This window comes from Nyctereutes procyonoides, unplaced genomic scaffold (genome assembly GCF_905146905.1).
Source record: "Nyctereutes procyonoides isolate TBG_1078 unplaced genomic scaffold, NYPRO_anot_genome, whole genome shotgun sequence".
Taxonomy (NCBI): domain Eukaryota; kingdom Metazoa; phylum Chordata; class Mammalia; order Carnivora; family Canidae; genus Nyctereutes; species Nyctereutes procyonoides.
In genome coordinates, this window is record NW_026575145.1 from 16,257,179 (window position 1) to 16,262,384 (window position 5,206).

The 5,206-nt window shown below is 33.1% G+C and overlaps 1 non-coding gene across 1 annotated transcript; it reads right to left on the reverse strand.

Annotated features, from left to right (window-relative positions):
* Positions 1 to 4,134: 4,134 nt before the first annotated feature.
* LOC129499604 (small nucleolar RNA SNORA18) lies at positions 4,135 to 4,252 on the reverse strand. Its single transcript, XR_008662424.1, has one exon. It is a non-coding gene; the product is annotated as a small nucleolar RNA SNORA18 (small nucleolar RNA).
* Positions 4,253 to 5,206: the final 954 nt, after the last annotated feature.

Sequence of the window (5,206 nt, forward strand, 5' to 3'; positions counted from 1 at the left end):
TACAGCAGCTTTGTTATATAACTTGAAATCTGGAATTGTGATACTTCCAGCTTTTTCTTTCTCAAGATTGTTTTGGCTACTCAGGCTCTTTTTTGGTTTCACACAAATTTTAGGAATATTCTCATTCTGTGAAAAATCCCTGTTTTTTTTTTTAATCCCTGTTTTGATAGGGATTGTGTTAAATGTGTAGATTGCTTTGGGTCATACAAACATTTTTATAATATTTGTTTTTCCAATTCCTGTGCTTGGAATATCTTTCCATGCATTTGTGTCATCTTTAATTTCTTTCACCAATGTTTTATAGTTTTCTGAGTATAGGTCTTTGGCCTCCTGGGTTCAATTTATTCCTAGGTATTTTATTCTTTTGGTGCAATTGCAAATGGGATTGCTTTCTTAATTTCTTTCTGTTGCTTCAGTATTTGCATATTAGAAAGGCAATAGATTTCTGTACATGGATTTTGTATCCTGTGGCCTTACTGAATTTATCATTTCTAGTAGTTTTTTTGTTAGCATCTTTAGGGTTTTCTATATATAGTATCATGTCATCTGCAAAGAGTGAAAGTTTTCCTCTTCTTCCTTACCATTTTGGATGCCTTTGATTTCTTTCTGTTGTCTGATTGCTGTGGCTGGGACTTCTAGACCTGTATTGAGTAAAAGTGGTGAATGTGGACCTCCTTGGCATTCCTGATCTTAGGGGAACAGCTCTTAGTTTTTCACCATTGAGTATGATGTTAGCTGTAGGTTTTTCACATCAGACCTTTATTATGTTGAGGTGTGCTCCCTCTAAACTGCTTTGTTGAGGGTTATTATCAGGAATGGATGCTGTACTTCGTCAAATGCTTTTTCTGCATCTATTAAAATGATTATATGGTTTTTATCTTTTCTCTTATTGATGTGATGTATCACATTGATTTTGCAAAATACTGAGCCACACCTGCATCCTGGGAATAAGTCCCAGTTGGTGAATGATAGTTTTAATGTATTGTTGGATTTCATTTGTTGAGGTTTTTTGCACCAGTGTTCACCAGAGATGTTTGCTTGTAGTTCTCTTTTTTTGTGGTGTCTTTATCTGGTTTTGGTATCAGGGTGATGCAGTCCTAGTAGAATGAATTTGTCAGTTTTCCTTCCTCTCTCCTGACTCCATTTTTTACAAAAGATTTTATTTATTTATTTATTTATTTATTTATTTATTTATTTATTTATTTGACAGAGAGAGCACAAGTAGGCAGAGGAGCAGTCAGAGGGAGAGGGAGAAGCAGGCTCTCGAGAGCCTGGCCTGGGGCTTGGTCCCTGGCCACGCAGGTGCCTTTTTCCTTATCGAATTATTGCTCTACCGAGGTCCTTAATGGTTGTTGAATGAAAGCAGTGAGAACAGACTCAATCTGATAGGGGAAAGCATTTAGTCTCTCACCATGGAGTATGATGGTAACTATAGGTTTTCATATGCATTTGTTACCAGTTTTAAGGATGCCATTTATACTCATTTGCTGAGAATGTTTATCACAAATGGATGTTGAATGTAGTCAAATGTTATCTTTTGCATCTATTGAGATCCTCATGGGCTTTTTCTTTTTTCCCTCCTTAGTGGTGGATTACACTGCTTGATTTTCAAATGTAGAACAAATTTTGCTTTGACCTTACTTGGTCATGATGTGTTATTCCTTCATAGTGATGGATTCAACTTGCTAATATTTTGTTGAAGACTTTTCAAATTTATTTTTCTTCATTGTTTTGTCTGGTTTTGTTGTCAGGGTAACGCTGGCCTCATAAATGAATTGGGAAGAGATTGAGTAGAACTGGTATTTTTTCCCCCCCTTAAGTGTCCAGTAGAATTTATCAGCGAAATTATCTGAGCATGAAGTTTTCTTTGTGGGGACTTTTAAAACTAGGCCTCCAATTTCTTTAATAAATACTGGGCTACTCAAGTCATATATTGTTTTTAAGCGAGCTTTTGTAGTTGAATGCCTTTTAAATCACCCGTTTTATCTAAGTTATCAAATTATTAGCCTTACATTCCTGATTTTTCCTTACTATCCTTTTAATATCTTTGATATCCGTAGTGACTTTTCATTCATTCTCAATATAAATAATTCACGTCTGCCTTGTTCTAGATCAGTGTGGCTAAAGGTTTTTACATTTTATTGAAATTTTCAGAGAACTAGCTTTTAGTTTCATGTATGTTCTATATTTTTCTCTTTTCTATTTAACTGGTTTCTATTTTATCATTTGTTTCTTTCTGCATATTCAGATAAAACTTGCTCTTTTCCAGGTTTTTAATATAGAAACTTTAATTATTAAGACTTTTATTCTTTTTTAACTAGAAGCATTTAAGGTTATAAAATTTCCCTCCAAGTACTGCTTTAGCTGCATTCAACACATTTTGATATGTTGTATTTTCATTCCATGCAAAATATGTACTAATTTCTCTTGCCATTTCTCCTTTGGCTCAAGGGTTATCTAGGAGTGGATTGTTTAGTTTCCAAATCTTTGGGGACCTTCTGAAAATCTTTGTGTTACTGATTTCTTGTTTAGTTCCAGTCTGTTCAGACAACCTACTTTGTATGGTTTCAGTCCTTTTAAATTTGTTAATATTTGTTTTATGGCCCACTATATTGTCTATCTAGATGAATGTTTGATGCTCACTTGAAAAAAAATGCTTATTCTACTTCTGGGTGGAGTATTCTATTAATATCAATTAGGTCAAGTTAGCTGAAGGTGCTGCTCAAGTCAACTGTATTATTGCTGATTTTTTGGGGGCGGGTATTTGTTCTATCAAATACTAAAAGAACATTGAAGTCTCCATATATAGTTGTGTGTTTGTCTGTTTTTTCCTTTTAGTCCTATCAGTTGTCCGTTACATAACTTGCTCTATTACGTGCAAAGGTATTTAGGACTATTAGGTCTTCTTGATGAATTGGCACCTTTATCCATAGATAAGTGCTTCTCTTTACCTTTGGAAATATTCTGAAGTTATCTTTGTTTGACATTAATATAATCTAACTTATTTTTGACTAGTGTTCACATAGTAAAGTAAATATTTTCCCATTCTTTTATTTTTAATATATCTGTATCTTTATGTTTATTTTTTTATTTTTTAATTTTTGTATCTTTATGTTTAAAGTGACACCTTGGGATGCCTGGGTATCTCAGTGGTTGAGAGTCTGTCTGCCTTCGGCTCGGGGCTTGGTCCTGGGTCTGGGGATAGAGTCCCAGATGGGGCTCCCTCTGAGGAGCCTGCTTCTCCCTCTGCCTATGTTTTTGCCTCTCTCTCTGTGTCTCTCATGAATCAATAAATAAAATCTTAAAAAAAAATAAAGTGACATCCTTGTGGATGGTTTTTTCTTTCAATCTGACAATCTCTACCTTTTAATTGTGTTAGATTATTTATATTTTATATAATCATTGCTATGGTTGGATTTATATCTCCATCTTGCTAGTTGTTTTCTACTTATCCTATCTCTGCTTTCATTCTGTTTTCCTATGTTCTTTCAAATTAGTTGGGTATTTTAAATAATTCCAACTGTCTCTATTATTGGCTTATTAGTTACATGTAATCTTGTATTTTTCTTTAAGTGTTTGCTTTGGATTCACAATAAACATCTTTAACTTTTCACATTTAACCAAGTGAATAAGTTTTTCAAAGATTTATTTTAGTGTGTGTGGGGGAGGGAGGGAGAGAGAAAGAGAGAGAGAGAGAGAGAGAGAGAGAGAGAGAGAGAGAGAGAGAATATCTTAAGCCACCCAGGTACTCCAAAGTCAACAAATTTTTATTTAAGGATTTTTTTTTATTTAAGGGATTTTACATGTGATTCCTTCCACTGCCAATTACTGTAGTTCCTCCAAAGTCAGAATTATAATCTTTAAAATAGCTCTTTTAAAAAGAACTTTATTTAGTCCACAGTTGTCACTATCAGTTCTGTAATCTTTGAGATTCAGTTTATTTACTTCAGGGCCATGTTTAGGGTTAGTAGATGGATCTGGCTGGTTCTCAATTTCAAATATCCTCAATGTGAATGAGTTCAAATCACTTTCACCCCTAAACTATTACACTCTAGAACTATACAGATTGTTGGGATATGCCAATATCTAAGATTTTAAAATGTTTCTATTAGGTCTTTCACAGAGTTTTAGCAGATATATCTTGTAGTTCTTTCAGAAGGATCTAACACACAGTTCTGTGAATAAAGGAAACTATGAGGTGTTTCCAACAATGTAGATCTATAGAAAAAGCCCCATTGGGACAGACCTCAACCAAATAATTTATCTTCTAATAGTATAGTTTCATTTCTTCTGTTCTATCCTTTGTGCTATTGATTTACTTTTTGCCTCTCTGTATATTATTAACCTCACAATGCATAGTTACTACTTATGCTTTAGACAACTAATAATGTTTCAAAAATCCTAAACAAAAATAAAAAAAAATCTATCTCCACTTTTTGCCATCTTTAGGACTCTTCAATCCTTTGTATGAATCCAAATTGCAATCTAGTTTCAATCTCTCTGCCAGAACAATTACCCTTTAACATTCATAATGCACAAGAGCTGATAATGCATTCTCTTTGTCTAAAAAATTTTTATTTAATCATTATTTTTGGAAGATATTTTTCTGGGCATAAAAATTCCGAGTGGACTTTTTTGTTGTTGTTGTGGTTTATGCACTGTAAGACATTGTCACTTATGTTTTCTTCAGGTTTAGAATTTTTTTCTGAGAAAGTTTGCTATCTTTCTTCTTTATTATATAAGGTCATTATTTCTTAATTCCCTGATTGCTGTCTAGTTTTTCTCTTGAATATTGATTTCCAGCAGTTTGATGTGTGTGTGTGTGTGTATATGTGTGTGTGTGTTTAATTCTGTTTGGAGTTCTCTGAGCTTCTTGGTTTTGTGGTTCATGAATTTTGAAAAATGAAAAATTTTACTGATTCAATGAAAAATTTTTATCTTTTCCTCTTTTGTAATGATTTCACAAGATCTTGAATGTGTTTTTCCCTCTCTTTTTTTCTCTTTGTGCCTCAGTTTGGATAATTTCTATTTACCTATTTACCTATTTTCAGATTCACTAAATCTTTTCTCTTCTTTGTTGAGTATGCTGATAAACCCATTAAAGGAATATTTCATATCTGATATGTTTTTATTTCTAGAGTTTTCATTTGACTTAAAATTTTCATCAATCTGCTGAAATTCTCCATCTGTTGTTCTTGTTAAATTA